The sequence below is a fragment of the Sus scrofa genome, chromosome X, assembly GCF_054392235.1.
Source record: "Sus scrofa isolate SSC_HxYL_T2T_F1_AM1 chromosome X, Sscrofa_HxYL_maternal_Yorkshire_Landrace_v2.0, whole genome shotgun sequence".
Lineage (NCBI taxonomy): Eukaryota > Metazoa > Chordata > Mammalia > Artiodactyla > Suidae > Sus > Sus scrofa.
In genome coordinates, this window is record NC_139401.1 from 39,575,047 (window position 1) to 39,593,723 (window position 18,677).

Consider the following 18,677-nt stretch of genomic DNA (forward strand, 5'->3'; position numbering starts at 1 on the left):
ACCTAGGCTGGACACACAAGGTCGCTGGGTTTGGGAACAGGAGGAGGGGTGGTGGGGGGCTGGGATGGAAAGAGTGTATCACTTTGTTTTGTTTGTCTTTTTTTCCTTTCGGCTGCCCTGCGGCACGTGGAGTTCCCGGGCCAGGGATCAGATCCGAGCTGGCGTTGTGCTGTAAGCTGCAGCTGTGGCAATGCCGGATCTTTAACCCACTGGCCTGGCCCAGGGATCGAACCTGTATCCTGGCGCTCCCAAGACGCCACCGATCCCATTGTGCCACAGCCACAGCAGGAACTCTGGAAAGAGTGTGTAAGTGACCATCTTCTCTATTTCAAAGCCTGGCCTTACAGCCCTGTTCCGGGGTGGGGGGTGGGGGGGTGCTGCTAAGGTAGGAGCCCCCAGCCCCTCTTCCAGCCCTGCTACTAAGCATTTTAAAGTAGAAGCGTGAGAGTTTCCTGGTGGCCTAGTGGTTAAGCATCTGGTGTTGTCACTGATGTGGTGAGGGTTCTAGTCCAGGCCGGGGAACTTTTGTAGGCTGTGGGTGTGGCCAGAAACAAAATCCCCCCCCCTAGCCCCGCCCCGCCCCGCCCCCGCAGTGTGACTTTTGCCTCAGGGAAAACAGCAGCTGAGTCAGTTACACCTGCTCTTGGTAACCACGCCCAGGCCTCTTGGGGACAATATATGTCACGGATACTTTTCTGAGGAAAGAGGGGTGTTGCTTAACGTGCGGCCTCTCCGCGGCCTGGCCCACTTCTTCCAGAGCTGTCTTCTCCGTGACGGTGGCGTCAGGCCTCAGGTTTGAATGTGGGCGATATCTTGGCAAAATGCTAAAACAAGGTAAATATTTGTGTGCGAATCCAACCCCATTTGGCTCTTGAGTCCTGTTCAAGAGAAAACGGGTGTTACCTTTGGTGTCCGGCCTTGGCATGGATGAAATCTCGGTGAATGGATCATTAACCAGCTCAGGTGCCTCTGATATCAGGGGATCTCAAAGCACCATCAGCAATCATCTGGGAACTTCTTAGAAATGCGTATTTGTGAGTTCCCGCTGTGGTGCACTGTGTTAAGAACCTGACAGCAGAGGCTTGGGTTGCTGTGGAGGTGTGGGCTCGATCCCCGGCCAGGTGCAATGGGTTAAAGGATCCAGCATTAGGAGTTCCCATTGTGGCTCAGTGGTTTAGGAACCCAACTAGCCTCCATGAGGACGCAGGTTTGATCCCTGGCCTCGCTCAGTGGGTTAAGGATCTGGCGTTGCTGTGGCTGTGGTGTAGGCTGGCAGCTACAGCTCCGATTCATCCCCTAGCCTGGGAACCTCCTTGTGCCACAGGTGCGGCCTTAAGAAGACAAAACAAAACGAGATCCAGCATTGGTCGTGGCTTGGATTCAATCTCTGGGGGCTGAGGGTGGGGAACTTCCACAGGCCACGGGTATGGAATCTTTGGGGGTGGGGGTGGGGCCTCTGTGTTTTAACAAGCCCTCCAGGTGATTCCGCTGCCCTTTTAGGTTTGAGAGCCACTGCAGCGGTTAACAGACCCAACTAGCGTACATGAGGACACAGGTTCAATCCCTGGCCTCGCTCAGTGGGTTAAGGATCCGGGCTTGCTGTGAGCTGTGGTGTAGGTCCCACATGCGGCTTGGATCCCGAGTTGCTGTGGCTGTGGTGTAGGCTGGCAGCTGTAGCTCCGATTCAACCCCTAGCCTGGAAACCTCCACATGCCCTGGGTGTGTCCCTAAAAAGCCAAAAAAAAAAAAAAAAAAAAAAAAGTTTGAGAGCTGCTGTTTTACGAAGAATTTTTTTTATGGCTATATGGTCTGTAGGTAATTATTTTGTCAAAAACATTTTTCCTTTTTTGACCCAGATAATATTTTCTTTAATCTTAGAGATAAATTACAAGACTGTTGTTCACTGCTCACTATGCTGGATCTTTTTTAAAAAAATTTTTTTTTCAGTTTTTGTCACAATTTATTATGTCACTGTTTACTGCAACCTTTGTAATCTTGTTTTTAATTAAAAATTTTTAATTACAGTTGATTTACAATATTCTGTCAATTTCTGCTGCACAGCAAAGTGACCCAGCCATATACATACATATATGTATATTCATTCTTTTTCTCACATTATCCTCCATCATGTTCCATCACAAGTGATTGGATAGAGTTCCTTGCGCTCCACAGCAGTTACAAAGAACATTTTCCTCATTTAACGGCTGAAGCAAATGAAGATCAGAGGGGCTCAGTCCCTGGACCAGGATCGTGCGGCCCGCGGGGACTCAAGAAACCAGGTCTTTCATGAGAAACCTCTGTTTTCTTCTTCTGTCTTTTCCACTCCCTTCCTTTCCATCCTCAGCCCTCTGCCCCTCTCCCGGAGGTTCTCAACCAGGGCAGCTTTAAAAAAATAACATTGCTGTTAGGGCTCCACCCTAGGAAACTGAATCTCTGGGTATGACTTCAGCATCTGTACCTTTTATTCCCTGCTCGCAGGCAGCCTTACCCAGACGCATGCATTTGCACTAGGGTGTTAGTAACAGGATGTGTTACCTTTCTCAGGGTATCTGCATTTGAAAAAAAAGAACCCAGAACATAAACTAATGAATCGCATAAGCATCCGAGCGACGACGGGAGAGACCAGCTTTTGATCTCCTTTCTCCCACTTGCAGCAGATGTATTGCTCTGGCGTGTCCTGCTAGGAATCTACCCAGTGGTCTTGGCTGAGATGCCGGAATACACTGGCTCTTTTTGAGGGGACTGGGGGGCTAGAAGAACTTTTTTTTAGAAGACTCATTTTTGAATGCCCTTAAGCCATCAACAGAGGGCTGAGTTTCCCAAACCAGGAGCATCCTGTCAGTTCCATTCTAACTAGCCAGCAAACCCAAAAGTATTCCCTACTCCAACTCTTTTTTTTTTTTTTGTCTTCTTTTCAGGGCATCACCCGCCGCATATGGAGAGTCCCAGGCTAGGGGTTGAATCGGAGCTGTAGCCACCGGCCTATACCACAGCCACAGCAACACGGGATCCAAGCCGCGTCTGCGACCTACACCACAGCTCAGGGCAACACCGGATCCTTAACCCACTGAGTGAGGCCGGGGATCGAACCTGTGTGCTCTTGGATGCTAGTCAGTTTCGTTTCTGCTGCGCCACGACGGGAGCTCCCAATTCTTTTTTTCTTAACCATTTAACAATGAATCCTCCCCCGTCAGGCCTTTCCCAGCGCCCATCTGAACCTCCTCAGCCACGGAAATCGAAGTGGTGTGTATCCAAGCTGTAAGTTAGAGTTATTTCTCAGACCCCAATTCAATCAAATCTCCTGAGACCTTGCGCGTGGCTCTTTCTGGGACATGACGAGCTTTCAGTGCTGGCCTCCCCCCTTTTAATTTTTTTTTCATTGTCATCAACCTTTTTTGGTTTTGATTGGAGTATAATTGATGTGCCCTGTTCTACTGTCGGAAACCTTTGATTTTTAAAAACGAGGACAAATAAAAGCCACCCTAAAATGATTTTTATTTTTTTTTTTGGAAGGCAGCTCCATCTCTACCCTGCTTCCTGCACCTGGTGGGGGACGAGTGCTTCTCCGCCCTTCAGGAAACAGCCCACTTGTCAGCAGCTGGGCTCCCGGGAACAAAGGCCTAGGTTCATTACCACGGAATCGACCCTGACACGTTGCACGAGGGCCACCTCCCCCAGAGTTCCTCAATTCACACCCCAAATGAAGCGTAATTGGACCTGGACATCTTTGAAGTCCCCGAGCAGCTTGCCAGCATTTTGAAATGTCCTTGATTTGCATGGTGAAAACCCGGCTGGAGGTGACTTTTTCTTTCCCCTCGTCCCACGGTTTTAAAGACAGTGTGATTTTTAAATGACATTCCGCAGCCAGGAAGAGTTACCATGGAAGAAATAAAAACGCTTCACGCCAGAAAAGAAAAGGCAACTGAAGTCCGGGGATCTCACGAATCTCTCATTTGCCTCTTGGCTCGGGTTTTGTTCTGTGCGGGCCAATGTTCCAGGCTGCGGTTTCCTCTCAGGCTTCTCCCCAGGTCCCTGACCTGGGAGCATGAAAAGGAGCCAGGACCTGGAGCTTCCGAAGGCCAGCAGGTCGCCGTCAGACCTGAAGCCAGAAAACCAGCCCCGCCACCGGCTGGTGAGTTGGTAAGAGGCGGGTGTGTGGGTGCGTGTTGATCGGGGGTCATTTATTTTCCTTTCCTGCTGAGCCAGGGCTGCTCTGCGGAGACCAGGCAAAGTCCTGGGAATCGGCGTGCCCGTGTGCCCTGTGGCGCTAAAGCTGGGTGATTTCCTGCAGCCCTGGGAGAGCCGCTAGCTGGAGTCACGCCTGCGGTCTTGGACATTTGGGCATTTGCGGAGCCCATGAGGAGCTTGGCAATCTGCTGTGCTCTGGGCAGTGGCCTGCTCCTGGTTTGCAGCCCCCACCCCTGATTCTTCTGCTTCTGAAGCTTCCTCAGGGGTAGCCCTCCTCTGAAACGAATGATCCGCTTTCTCCTAGGGCATCGCAGTCCAACACCACTCTCTCTGAGAAGGGAAAGGTCCTCTATCCGTGCTGAAATGTGACTTAGCGCAACTGAGGAAATGAATTTTCAACTTGATGTAAGGTGGGGTTTTTTTGGATTTTTTTTTCTTTTTTCTTTTTACGGCTGCACCTGCGGCACATGGAAGTTCCCAGGCCAGGGGTGGAATTGGGGCTGCAGCTGCCGGCCTACGCCACAGCCACAGCAACGCCAGATCCGAGCCACATCTTCGACCTACGCCGCAGCTTGCAGCAGTGCCCCAGGATCCTTAACCCATTGAGCGAGGTCAGGGATCGAACCTGAATCCTCACAGAGACAGTGTCGGGTCCTTAACCTGCTGAGCCACAGTGGGAACTCCTTTTTTAGATTTTAAAAATTGAAGTATAGTTGATTTACAGTTGATTTGATCGTTTCAGGCATACAGCAAAGCGATTCGCGCAATTTTATTTATTATAAATAGCCGCTTGTGGTTAGTGGCCACTAAATTGGACAGTCCAGGGACACCTGACCAAATAAAACCCCAATGGATGCCTCAGTTTGGGGAGTGTACAGTATTGATTCTCGACTCCCCCAAAAGACCATCAAAAACCCTTCTGGATCAAGCAAATCTTAATTTGTCAGACCTACTTCATTGAGGAAGCGTCCCCCTGCGACAGAGCGCTGGTCATGTCTGCAAGCATGGACACTGGTGAAGGGTATTGATAGCATTTTAGAGGCTGGACTGGGTGATTCTGAAGTTGGGTCTTTCAAGGCGAAAAACTGACTGGGGTTGGGAAGAGTTTATGACAAAGTAGTTTTGGATTGCTGAGCATAGCAAGGCAGAGGGCTTGTAGTAAAGTCTTGATGAGCTAGCTGTTGGTCTTGATAACGAGCTATTTTAGTGGGTTCAGGCTTATCTTCCAGGAGCAAGTATTTCTCAAAGCAAATAGCTCAGTTATTTTTGTTTGTTCTCAGTGTAATTTAAACATGGGGATCAGCAAGCATGCCTGGTCCCAGAATTGTTTAACATAGGGACGGGGAATAACAAATTACCCTCGAATGGAGTGGCTTAAAACAATAAACATTTATTATCTCACAGTTGCTGAAGATTAGGAATTTGGGAGCGGCTGAATTGGGTGGTCCTGGCTTGGGGTCTCTCATGAGGTGGTAGCTGGGATATTGGCTGGGGTCACCAATGTTCTTTAAAGGGTTTACCAGGGCTGGAGGGCCCACTTTCAAGGTGGCTCATTGGCGAAATGGGGTTGGCTGTTGGCTGGAGGGCTCAGCTCCTTGGCATGTGGGCTGCTCCCACGGGGCTGCTTGAGAATCCTCATGGCAGGCTGGCTACCTTCCCCTAGAGCAAGTGATTCAAAAGCAACGCTGGGGGCTCCCGTCGTGGCTCCGTGGAAATGAACCTGACTAGCATCCATGAGGACTTGGGTTTGATTCCTGGCCTCGCTCAGTGGGTTAAGGATCCGGTATTGCTGTGAGCTGTGACATAGGTTGCAGACGAGGCTCGGATCTGATGTGGCTGTGGCTGTGGCTGGCAGCTGTAACTCCGATTCGACCGCTAGCCTGGGAACCTCCATGTGCCGCAGGTGCGGCCCTAAAAGAAAAAAAAAAAAAAAGAGAGAGAGAGAGAGAGAGGCTGATGGGACCCACAGTGTCTTTTATGACCTAACCTCAAAAGTCTTACTTCGTAATTTCCAAGCTATCCTCTTGGTTATACAGGGCAGCCTTGTTCAACATGGGAGGTGAGCATGCAAGGGAGTTAATATCAGGGCTGAGAATCACAGGGAGAGGGAATAAGGTGGTTTCAGTTCTCAGTGGTAAGTGGGGGGCAGTGGTGTAAGGGGGTGCAGAGGTTCCCGGGTTTCGGAGCTGAGACACAACTGCAGCAGGTCTGCATATGTGGGGGGAGAGGGACTCCCCAGCCAACCAGCCTTCCACTTACTTTCTGGCCCGTTGTTCCAGTTCCCATCGCCATGTAACAAATCACTCCCCGAATTTAGCCACTTCAAACAACCATTTTATTATGCTCATAGATGCTATGGGCCAGGAATTCAGACAGAGCACAGTGGGGGATGGCTTGTCTGTACTCGGCAGTGTCTGGGGCCTCAGCTGGGAAGACTCGAAGTCCAGTGATGGTGGTTGGGGGCTGGAGTCATCTGCAGGTTCCATCATTGACATGTCTGGTGCCCGGGCCGGGGGGGACCCAAAGGCTTGGACGGTGGATGGAACACCTACAGGTGGCCTCTCTATGTAGCTTGGGCTTCCTCACAGATCTGAGCCGCAGTTGCGATGTATGCTGCAGCTGTGGCAACACTGAATCCTTTAACCCACTATGTCGGGCCAGGGATCGAACCTGCATCCTGGTGCTGCAGAGATGCCGCCAGTCCTGTTGTGCCACAGCCGGAACTCTTGGTGGGACTTTTTACATGGTGGATCTGGGCTTCAAGTGTGATTGTCCTAGCACATAAGGTAGGAGCTGCATGTTTTATGACTCAGGCTTGGAAGTCATCTGATGACACGTTCGCTGTGCTTTCTTTCTTTCTTTTTTCTTTTTTTGGCTGCTCTGCGTGGCACATGGAGTTCCCAAGCCAGGCATCAAATCTGAGCCACAGTTGCCCACTAGGCTGCAGCTGCAGCAGTGTGGGATCCTTAACCCACTGTGCTTGGGCCGGGGATTGAAGCTGTGTCCCAGTGCTCCCAGAGTGCCGCCGACCCATTGCACCGCAGTGGGAACTCCTCACTGTGCTTTATTGATTGAAGCCGTCAGAAGCCTGCCCAGATTCAAGGGAAAGGGGCACAGACCCAGTCGCTCAGGGAAAGTCAATGTCACATTGTAGAAAAGCAGGTGGGATGGATGACACTGCTACAGGGTGTCTGCCCAAGTCCAAACCGAGTGGGACACCCGAGGAGGAAGAGATGAAGCCGGGGGCGGGGGTCGGTCACACAGGCCTGTAGAACAGTGTCTCAGACTGTGGGGCCCAGAGGGAGCTTTACCACTTACTGACTGGGTGGCCTTGGACAAGTGGTTTATGTCTGAATTGGGAATAAGAAGCCTTTCCTCAGAACCATTGTGGGGAGCGGGTTAGGCGAGGTGTGAGGAGTATGACAGGACGCCTGGCACACTGGGTATTCAACAGATGGGTATTATGTAATATCATATATTAGTAATAAGATATAATGTACTATATATTATCAGTAGTATATATATTATTATAAATCATTAATTGTGTATATTATAATGTAATATTATATATATTTTTTATTTACTTATGCAGCTGAGTCCAATCATCTGTGGCACAGTATTAGCTTTATACTGCAAGGTAGAAAATCCTCCCAAAATGTAGTGGCTTCCAACAACAAAAGTCACTTTTTTCTTTTTTTTCCTTTTTTGTCTTTTGTCTTTTCAGGGCCACACCCTGAAAATATGGAGGTTCCCAGGCTAGGGGTCCAATCGGAGCTACAGCTGCCGGCCTACACCACAGCCACAGCAACACGGGATCCGAGTTGCATTTGCAACGCCGGATCCTTAACCCACTGAGCGTGGCCAGGGATCGAACCCGAAACCTCATGGTTCCTAGTCGGATTTGTTTCCACTGCGCCATGACGGGAACTCCGAAAGTCACTTTTTTTACTCTCTTGGTGTTTCTGGCACAGAAATCCAAACTTGGCTGGGTGGTTATGACCCAGCCTCTCTCAAAAGGTTGCAATCCAAGGTGGCCAAGGCTGCAGTTGAGGCTTAGCTGAGGCCTCAGCATCCGCCTTCAAGGTGGTTCACTCACAGGGCTGGCAAGTTGGCGCCGGCTGCGGCCTGGGGGCCTCAGTGCTCTCCGCAGGGCTGCTTGAGCGTACTCGTGCCCCGGTGGTTGGCATCCCCAGAGCAGGTTTCTCTAGGGGCGGGGAGGGCGGACTCTGTCTTGGTCTCTGCTGTATCTCCAGAGCTCAGCCTAATGCCTGGCTCAGATCACTTTGTGCGGCTTTGAAAGGCTCAGAACTGCCTTGGCTATTCTGCCCCAGTCCTTTCACCTTCTTTCGTGAGGTCTTTTCATGCCTAGGTGGACAGTGGGCTCAAGGTCTCAAAGAGGACCCCAAAGTTGTGGAAGGGAAAATCGGGGAGACACAGTGGCCAAGGCTCAGGGCCAAGCTGCCCCTCCTTACTGGAAACCCTCCTTCTAGAGTTTTTTGTTTTGCTTTTTTAGGGCCACACCTGGGACAAATGGAGGTTCCCAGGCTAGGGACTGAATCAGAGCTACAGCTGCCGGCCACAGCCACAGCCACAGCAACACCAGATCTGAGCCACGTCTATGACCTACACCACAGCCACAGCAATGCCAGATCCGAGCTGTGTCTGCGACCTATGCCACAGCTCACGGCAGCGCCGGATCCTTAACCCCCAGAGTGAGGCCAGGGATCGAACCTGCAACCTCATGGATACTAGTTGGGTTCATAACCTGCTGAGCCACAATGAGAACTCCCATGATATCTTTTTTAAGGTGTCAAAGAGGTGGCAGAGCCGGGCCTGGAACGCAGGTGTCCTAACTCCCAGCTGAGTCTTCTGACAAACTTGCCTGCTTCCTCGTCTCACAGCTCCCTGAACAGCCACTTGTATTGAGTCACGTTTGTAAGTACTTGCAGAGCTCTTCCAGGGCCTCTGTGAAGTGGGTAAGACTGGCCGGCTTTCTGGGGGGCAGGTCCTGGCTGGTGCGTTAGAAGTGTGGGTGTGTGGTGGGGGTGGGACTAGGGGGCGAGGGACAGCGGGATGAGAGCCATCAGTCAGGAAGAGGTCCCTGAAGGCAGGCTGATGGTGCTGGGGCCACATTCAGGAAACCCAGCAGGATGACAGTGACCTTGGGCAAAGACCCATCAAGGTCAGTGCCAAGTCCACAGAGATCTTGCTAATGGGGGTCTTTGCTGTCTCCCTCTTCTGGTGCCAGATGTTCAGGAACTTGACCCTTTTCCTGGTTTTGTCTTATTTCATTACACCCCTCCTCCAACCCTGCCATGTCCCTCTTTTCTGGTTCCCTTTTCCTGGAACGGGTGGCCAGGGTGGTACCACCACCACCCCGGAGGGAGCTCTGAATTCCATGCCTTTAATTCCTTCCCCAGCTCCCTTGCAGCCAGAACACCTAAATGCTTTCTGAGACAAGCTCTCTAAATGATTGGAACTTTCTCCCAAATCAGCACTTTTTCATGCTACATTAGCATTTATTGGCTTGATATTTACATTTGGCAAAGGAGCACCCAGTCCCTGGGTCCCTGGGAGCACACACCGTCAACTGAAACAGACTCTAATTGCCGCTCACAACCCCCCTCCCCCTGCCCCCATCTGCCACCTGCCTTGTCCTCCCCGCTCCCACTCCCGATCCATTAAAAAAAAAAAAAAAAAAAACCTCAAAAGGATTATCTTTGCAGACCAAAAGGTCTGCTGATAAACAGGGGCCCTGCCCAGAGGAGAGAGGGATCCCCGGACAAAAGGCTGATGGGGACAATCTGACTTTGTATTGTAGTAGCGTATATCCATGACAGTTTTTCCATTGGATTCTAATCTCTCTCTCTCTTTTTTTTCTTTTTTTTAAGGGCCACATGTGTGGCATATGGTGGTTCCCAGGCTAGGGGCTGAATCAGAGCTGCAGCTGCCAGCCTACACCACAGCCACAGCAACACAGGATCCCAGCAGCATCTGCGACCTACATCACTGCAATGCCGGATCCTTAACCCACTGAGCAGGGCCAGCGATCCAACCCTCGTCCTCATGGATACTAGTCAGGTTCCTAACCCGCTGAGCCACGATGGGAACTCCGTATTCTGACCCCCCCCCCTTGAAGGCAGAGATCCATTCTTGGAGTTTCTCCACATCCCTTCCCAGGGCGAGGAACCGAGCTAGCCAGCCACAGGTTCTCCACGAACATGTGTCCGCTGTGAAATTCGTCCAAAGTCAGGCCTGCCCTCCCTCTGACGGCGGCCAGGGGTGGGGCCAAAGGCGGGGGTGGGGGAGGTGGAGGGGGTTGGGGTGGGGGGTGGGAAGGTGGGGAGTGGGGGGGTTGGGGTGGGGGGTGGGGAGGTGGGGGTGGAGGGGGTGGGGAGGTGGGGGTGGGGTGCAGGGGGTTGGGGTGGGAAGGTGGGGGGTGGGAAGGTGGGGGTGGAGGGGGGTGGAGGGTTGGGGTGGGGAGGGGGTAGGGGGTTGGGGTGTGGGGGTGGGAAGGTGGGGGTGGAGGGGGTTGGGGTGGGGAGGTGGGGGATGGAAGGGCGGGGGGGGGGATGGAGGGGGTGGGATTAGCCAGGGAATGCCAGGGCAATGGGGGCCACGTGGTAAGAAGGAAAAAGTCTCCCTTACAGATTTGGCGGAGCCCAGCCCTTCGAGGCTGAGGAGGAAGGAAGCTGTGGGGTAACGTGGTTAGAACTCAGCAAAGCCGGCTCCCAAAGCCAGCGCGGTTATGCAACCGGTGTGGGCCTCAGTTTCCTCCAGTAAAACTGGAGTGCTGGCAGCTCCTGCCCACATGGGGGCTGGTTGTGGGGATTAAGGCCGATCAGGCGTGTAACGGCCCGGGACGCTGGGGGCTGACGAGACGGCGGTTCCTGCGCTTTATTCAGAACTGTGGCCTTACGCCTCGTGGAATGGAGCCCTACGTGTACATGGTGTATATTTCTGCTGTGCCCTGGGGGTTTCAAAGGGCGGGCTCTCCCAGCAGCAGCCCCAGAGACGGTGCCACTTGAGGGGACCCGCAACAGCACCCCCTGAGAGGCTGTTAGGAAGGCAGACCCTCAGATGCTCTCCAGACCTGTTGAATCAGAATTTGTACATTGAGATTCCCCTAGGTGGGAGTCCCCGCTGTGGCAGAGTGGGCTGAGAATCCGGCTAGTCTCTGTGGAGGTACCACTTCGATCCCCAGCCCAATGCAGTGGGTTAAGGATCTGGTGTTGCTGCAGCTCTGGCTCGGATTCCATCCCTGGCCGGGGAACTTCCATATGCTTGGGGCGGGGGGCAGTCAGGGGGAGCAGAAAAGAAAAAAAGATTCTCCCAGGTGAGTCATATGCATGTGAAAGTCTGAGGAGCACGTTCGAACCCCCTGTGAAATCTGCAGTGTGGAAACAGCTATCCCATTTTTTTTTTAAAGTTTTTTTGAACTATAGTCGATTTTTTCTTTTTTTAGGGCCACACCCTCGGCATATGGAGGTTCCCAGGCTAGGGGTCCAGTCGGAGCTGTAGCTGCCGACCTACGCCACAGCCACAGCAATGCCAGATCCAAGCTGCATCTTGGACCTACACTGCAGCTCACAGCAATGCCGGATCCTTAACACGTTGCACGAGGCCAGGGATCGAACCTGCATCCTGATGGATCCTAGTCAGACTCGTTATTGCTGAGCCACAGTGGGAACGCTGAAGTATAGTTGATTTACAAAGTTGTGATAATTTCTGCTGTACAACAAAGTGATTCAGTTACACACACACACACACACACACACGTTCTTTTTCAGATTCTTTCCCCACATAGATGATCGCAGAACACTGGGTGGAGTTCTCTGTGCTGTACGGCAGGTCCCCGTTGGCCAGGCATTCCACATACACTCTCCCCACTTTGAGCAAGAAAACTTCCTCCGAGTCAGAGACTTGATACCTTCTTTTGCCCAAGCTCAGAGCTCTCTAGAAGAGGCCTTGTGACTCCTGTGGATCCTGGATCCCTTACCCTACCCTTGGCTGCTCCCTGAAGAACCAGTGTGCCCCAGGGCAGGGTGGAGGTGATCTGGCCAGGGGCCAAGGGCCCATCTACAGCCCCATTGCCACAAGGGGGGCCGGGCCAGCTGCCTGCTGTCAAAGCGCTGAGGAGTATGGGGTCCTGGCCCCGGGGCTTGACTTGGGATGACAAAAAGACCAGAAAAAAAAAAAAAGAAAAAGTTGTGTCAGTTGACGCAAGCATTTCTTTGTTAAAGTGGAATTTTCCAAAGGTGAAAACACTTGACTCTCTGCAACTGAAAAATGACCGCGTCAAAGATTTGATTTAACTCATTCATTAATGAGGGAACCGCCAAGATGTTAAAAACCGGTTCCGGTGAGAACAGGAGCGGCTAGGTATTTATAGGCAATTTAGGAGAAGGCGCTCAGGGTGAGATAGGTGGGTTCGGAATTATTTGCATCTCAACCAGACCAAAAAAAAAAAAAAAAAAAAAAAAAAAAGAAAAACCTGAAAGCTAACCAACCTCTGCCGCTCTGGGATTGTACAAGAGTCCAGTCAATAGGAAATCGATCAAAGGTGCCAGCCCTGCACTGTGCAAAAGAAGCCCCAATAATCTCTTTCGCCTCTTTCCAATTTGGGATAATTTTTTCTGACACTACCCTTGGTGAGTCCTTGAGAGTCCGGAAATTGCTCTTGCCTGAGAATTAGCCTCAGAATGGAATGTGGGTCTTGGAGGGAAAGGAGAAATTAAAGGTGCGCAAGCCCATCTTTGAAAAGATGGGGAGCATGCTTCCCGGGGCCCCTTCCCCTCTGTCCCTTGATGGACCGGCGACCGCTCTCAGGGGGCGTGAGCTGGCGTCGTGCAGGAGACTCTTTGCAGGAAGGACACAGCGCCGCGTGCTCCTGGCTCCCATTCCCTTTAACCTTGGCCACTGCACAGAGGGGGGTGATGTGTCTGCAAACATATGCAGCCGTGTCCAAAATATTTTCCCCTCCTGTATCCTTTTTGCCAATATTGTTCATCTGCGGGTTGACTTCAGACCAAAATAAATCTCCCAGCCCCGGCCACCAGCTAGCTCATTTGACTTGGTAACCAGGGACTAGAAAGCACGGGCCCTCGGCCGGCCAGCCTGTGTTTATTTTGCTTTCTCTCTGCTGCAGTTTCAAAAGCACATTTGGAAGAGTGGCCCCTCTGTGCAGAAGAACAGCCACCGAGAGGAAGAACAGCCAAGATGGATGGGTTGAAAAGGGCCGCGTCTTCCAGCGCCCTCCACATCTGTCTCTCATCTCAGGACTCCGATGGTCCCCACTGGCCTTTTCCATGATGTCTGGAGTTGTCAAATGTGTCGAAAAGCAGAGAGATCCGTGGAGGAAAATCCGGGGAAGATTTTCGCCTGGAAATCTCCTGGGTTCTCGGGGACCTGTCCTAGAGGAAGTGAGTAGGTAGAAGCGTATCCTGTTGGCCCTGGAAGGGATCTTGGAGGACACCTAGCCCAGCCCGGGGAGCTGAAAGGCAGGATCACCTGGTGGTGGGGAGCACCCATGTAGAGCCAGACAGCCCCAGGTTGAAGCACTTCTCCGGCATTTACTAGCTGCGTGGCCTTGGGCAAGTTTGCTAACCTCTGCCTCGGTTTCCTCATCTGTCAAATGGGGCTAGTGATCACTGTCCCGATTACTGTAGCGGGGATGAAGGGAATGGACATACATCGAGCACGAGGAACAACGCAGAGCAGACGGGAAGTGTTTGGTAAGAGGAAGAAATGAGGCTCAGAGAGAAGCAACCTCCCCACGGTCACTCAGGGAGTTGTCAAGCCGAGCTGGACTCGGAGAACAAGAGGAGAGGTTATGACTCTTGGAAATCCTGACTAATAACTGTGTCTTTGCCTGCGTTACATCATCCTCGCTCAACACTTGGAGACGGCCCGAGCGCGGAAGGCAGCCCGGCACATTCTAGTCTAGGCGCGTTGTCGACAGTGGCCCTCCTGGTCATTAGTTTGGGGCTGGCTGGTCTCTGGGGCTCCTGTTGGCACTAAGGTTTTATCATTTGAAATTAGGGTCTGTAGCTTCCATTCAGGTCAAGTCTGTCTTTTCCGCAACATTCTCTTCACTGCCCCCCAACCACCCCCACCACCTCCAGCCATTTCCCTCTGACATTTTGCCCAACTGTATCCTGAGGGCATCAACATCCTTCTTTCCACCTCCCACCCCACCCCCCATTGGCCCCTCTCCCCTCGCCCTCCCTCCCCCACTAGAACAATCATGGGCTTCCACTGGCCCACACCTGAGCCTTCGGATGCCAAGTTTAAGTTGATTAGACATTGTCCTGTAGATACCTTGAAAATAGGGACTTGATTTCTTCCTTGCCATGACCCACTTTAAGAGCCTAACAGAGCGCCCTTGGCAGAGTGGCTTATGCATTATGATTTGTTGACTGGCTCTAGCTCTAAAAGAGTTGGGATATTGGAGAAAATCTTGTCTTATCAAGGCTCCCACTAGTATATTCAGTACAGCTGTCATAGCTGTCCTTTGTTCCAGAGGAAGCCAATATGATCAGACTTCAAAGCTTGATGAAAATGGTATTTTAGAACTCTTAACATTTCAAACTTGAAGATTTCAGCCTGGAACGCAAGAATGTAAGATACTTCCTTTGCTGCCTCCCCCCCCTTCCCTAACCCCATCCCACATTCCTTTTCCCTCAAATGAAAGCCTGAGTCAACTGTTAGGTTGCCACCTGTTGGTGAAATGAGGCATTGCATCCCAGCTCTACAAGTCGTTGTAAATGCCTGGTGGGGAAGTGAATGGAGATTGAAATGGTGGGGAATGAAATTGTAGTCAAGTGGGGCCCAAAGAAATACCTTTTGGATTACATGGATCCTGAGGGAATGGTGAGGGCTAATAGCAGAGGGGAATCCTGGAGTAAGAGAGACACTACTAAGCACTCCAAGGGCTTATAGAGGAAAAGTAAACACTAATTTCTGTAAGACCTAATAATATTTCTAGTGTATTTATAACAAGGCCCCACATACCACTGGGCTGACCACCATTGTAATCCTGCCTTTCTCAGACCTTTGCCTTTAGTCCAAGTTGTTGGAGCCCAAATTAAAACTACATTGATGAGCCAAGAAAAATGAGGTTTCACTATATAATGGGGATGGATAGCATTTTTAAAAAGATGGCTGCAACAGCAACTCACATGTTTTTCTGCCGAGTGACCTGTAACTCCCCCATCAAGTAGAGAGGTGGGTTTCTTTACCCATTTGAACCCAGGTGGGTCATGTGACTGCTTTGACTGATAGAACGAGGTGGAAGTGATGCTGTATGCTTTTTCAGGACGAGGTTACAGAAAGCCTTGAAGCTTCCTGAGCCTACTAGAATGCTCAGTTTAGGGACAGTCCCCTTTGGAACCTAGCCACCATGCTGGGAGAAGCCCAAACGACAATGGACAGGCCACGTTTAAGCACTCCAGTTGAAACCCCAGGTAAGTTCCAACCAGCAGCTGATATTAACTGTCAGCCCCACGTGTGTGCCATTTTGGATGGCCAGCTGGGTGAAGCTGTCAGAGGACTCCAGCCCCAGCCAACACCTGACTGCTGCTGCGTGAGGAACCCAGAGTAACGCCCCCCGCCCCCAGGCCGAGCCCAGTCAACTCTCAAACCTGTGAGAGATAATATGTTCTTGTACTAAAGCCACTAGGTTTGGGGGCAGCATGTGACAATAGGTAACAAGGACAGTAGCGACTGTGGTTAGACACATAAACCATAGGGTGACACACAATTACGTATAGTTTTTCAATCCTGGATGCAGCTTTAGGGCAATGAGTCCCTAACATCAGAGAGCAGTGCTGCTTCAGCTCACATCTGCTGCCTCCGATCAAAACACTCTTGCACTTCCTGAGAGAGAGAGAGAGGCACTTCCTGCCAGGTGTCCCCCTGTGCCCTCATCTGTGTGACTGTGGTGTGCAGTGTCTTTCACACATTCTAGCATGACCCTTGGTGCCTTATTTGCAGGCCAAGGGATAGAACCCCTGGTCTTGCCTCCAGAAGGTTCTGTGGATGGGATTGTGCCATACAGGGTAAGACTCCACCCATATATTTCCTTCTACTCAACTTCAGCGATGGATAATTTACATAAAATAAAATAGACCCATGTAAGGGTACAGATTGATGAGATTTGACAAACGTCACCCGTGTGACCACCACCCACGTAACCACCGCCACAGTCAAAGTCTAAAACATTTTCATCACTCCAGAGTTTCCTTGTGCCCCCTTTGCAGTCAGTCTCCTCCTCCCGCCCCCAGCTCCAGGCGAACACTGATTTGCTTTGCCATTGTAGATCAATGTTTGTCTTTTCTGGTATTTTCCATTAATGGAATCATATAGGATGGATGTACTCTTGTGTGACTGCATACTATTTTGTTCAGCATAATATTTTTGAGGTTCATCCAAGCTGTGCGTACCTTTACTTAATTCCTTTTTATTATCATTTTTATTTTCATTTTATTATGTATTTATTATTCATTTTATTATCATTGTATGGATATGTCACCATCTATTTATTCTCCTGCTGATGGGCATTTGTGTCATTTATATGTGGGGCTATTGTGAATAACAGTGCTATAAGTGTTCCTCTACAAGGATTTGTGGTCATATGTTTTCCTTTCTCCTGGGTAAATATCGAAGAGTGCTAACACAAGCTTATAAGTGTTATATTTAACTTTATAGGAAATTGATATTGTTTTACATGCTCACCAGCAAAGTATGAGAGTTCCGGTTGCTTCATATTCTTATCATCACTCAACATTGTCAGCCTTTTCACTTGTAGCATCTCTGGTGAGTGTAATGTTACTTCATTTGCTCACAAGTTTGTTGGTTGGTTGATTTTTTATGGCTGCACCTGTGGCATATGGAAATTCCTGGGCTAGAGACTGGATCCAAGCTGCGGCTGTGACCTACGCCACAGCTGCAGCAATATAGGATCCTTTAACCCACGGTGCCAGGCTAGGGATGGAATCCGAGCCTCCACAGCCACCCGAGCAGTTGCAGCCAGATTCTGAACTCACTGTGCCACAGTGGGAACTCCTGTCCACAGGTTTTTAACTGTCTCCTCCATTAGGATGTGAGCAGGGACTTGTTTTGTCACTGCTACATCCCCTAGCACCTGGAATGGTGCCAACACCTGGAACAACCTCCAGCCCCTGGAAGAGCATGCAATAAATATTTTTGGAATGATTGAGTTCAAGTCTCCCTGTGTTTTTGTGTATTTATTTAAGATTGATTTTTCTAGGGTGTATCGAGCAAAGAGGATTTATGCACTTTCAGTCATGAACAATATTGCCAAGTTGCTTTGCAAAAAAATGCTGAACCAATTTATCCTCCCACCAATATGTGTTATTGTCAATTGTTTCATTTTTTCTGCCAGTGGAATGGGTTAAAAACGGTATTTCATTTTGGCTTTAATTTTGCATTACTCTTATCATTGGGTGAAATTGAGCATCTTTTCCTATGCTTATGGGCCTCGTATACTTCTGCATCTGTGATTTGCTTTCTTATATTTTGCTTATTTTTTATTGGACTATTTTTTTTCTAAGACACTTTGCTTATCATGGATGGTAATATTTTGCCTGTTATGTGTGTTGCAAACATTTTGTGGAGGGACAGGCAGAACGGTCCAATGATGATTCCTGGAACCCTTTTTTTTTTTGGCCTGCTCAGGCTGAGGACCCCTGCCATCCCCCCTGGTGGGAATGGCTGTGTCTGGATGCAGGTTTGCATTGAGCTGAGGGCTCCCCTTCCTCCAGCGTGAGCGCCTCCAAGTCTTAACTGTTTGTTCCCCGTATGTAAATCCTCTCCAAGCTTACATCATGAAAAGGTAGCCTCCAGAGTGGGGAGGGGCAGGGCGCCCTCCTGGATCATAGCCCACCTTGCGTCCAGAACCCCTGCTCCTTCCTGTGGCCTGATGGGAGCACAGGGTCCTTGTACCTCATCTGGCTGGGCATTCCCTGGAGACATTTCCCAGTCAAACCTGTTTCCTGCCCCTTCCGCATGGCATCGTGGTGTCTGCCTCCTCCACATATCTTCTGCCAGGGCGTCATTTATCTGAGCCCTTGTTCAGGATGGTTTTTTCCATACACAACGTTTTACATCGACATCGTCAAATCCGTCCATCTCTGCCGTGACTTCTGCATCTCATGGCTTGCCTAGGAAGGGTTTCCCTACCCCGGTCGTGAAAAAAAATTAATTTGTGTTATGTATGTGTGCATATATATACACACACACATTCTTTTTCTCACATTATCCTCCAACTCTTCTAGTACTTTCACAGCGGGTTTTTTCTTCTTTTTTCTTTTTTTTTTTTTAGGGCCACACCTGCGGCATATGGAGGTTCCCAGGCTAGGGGTCGAATCGGAGCCACAGCTGCCGGCCTACACCACAGCCACAGCCACACGGGATCCGAGCTGCATCTGCGACCTACACCACAGCTCAGGACAACACCAGATCCTTAA

At 50.5% G+C, this 18,677-nt stretch overlaps 1 long non-coding RNA gene across 4 annotated transcripts in view; it reads left to right on the forward strand.

Moving 5' to 3' along the window:
• LOC110257747 (uncharacterized) overlaps nucleotides 1-15,303 on the forward strand; it is a 56,819-nt gene extending 41,516 nt beyond the window's left edge. Inside the window, exons 4-8 of one of the 4 annotated variants that reach the window (XR_014835361.1) lie at nucleotides 3,195-3,258; nucleotides 3,514-4,140; nucleotides 4,493-4,598; nucleotides 8,996-9,123; nucleotides 13,337-15,303. This is a non-coding gene — a long non-coding RNA (uncharacterized LOC110257747). The remainder of the gene's footprint in view (nucleotides 1-3,194; nucleotides 3,259-3,513; nucleotides 4,141-4,492; nucleotides 4,599-8,995; nucleotides 9,124-13,336) is intronic. The other 3 variants (XR_014835364.1, XR_014835363.1, XR_014835365.1) reach the window with 3 other exon arrangements.
• Nucleotides 15,304-18,677: the final 3,374 nt, after the last annotated feature.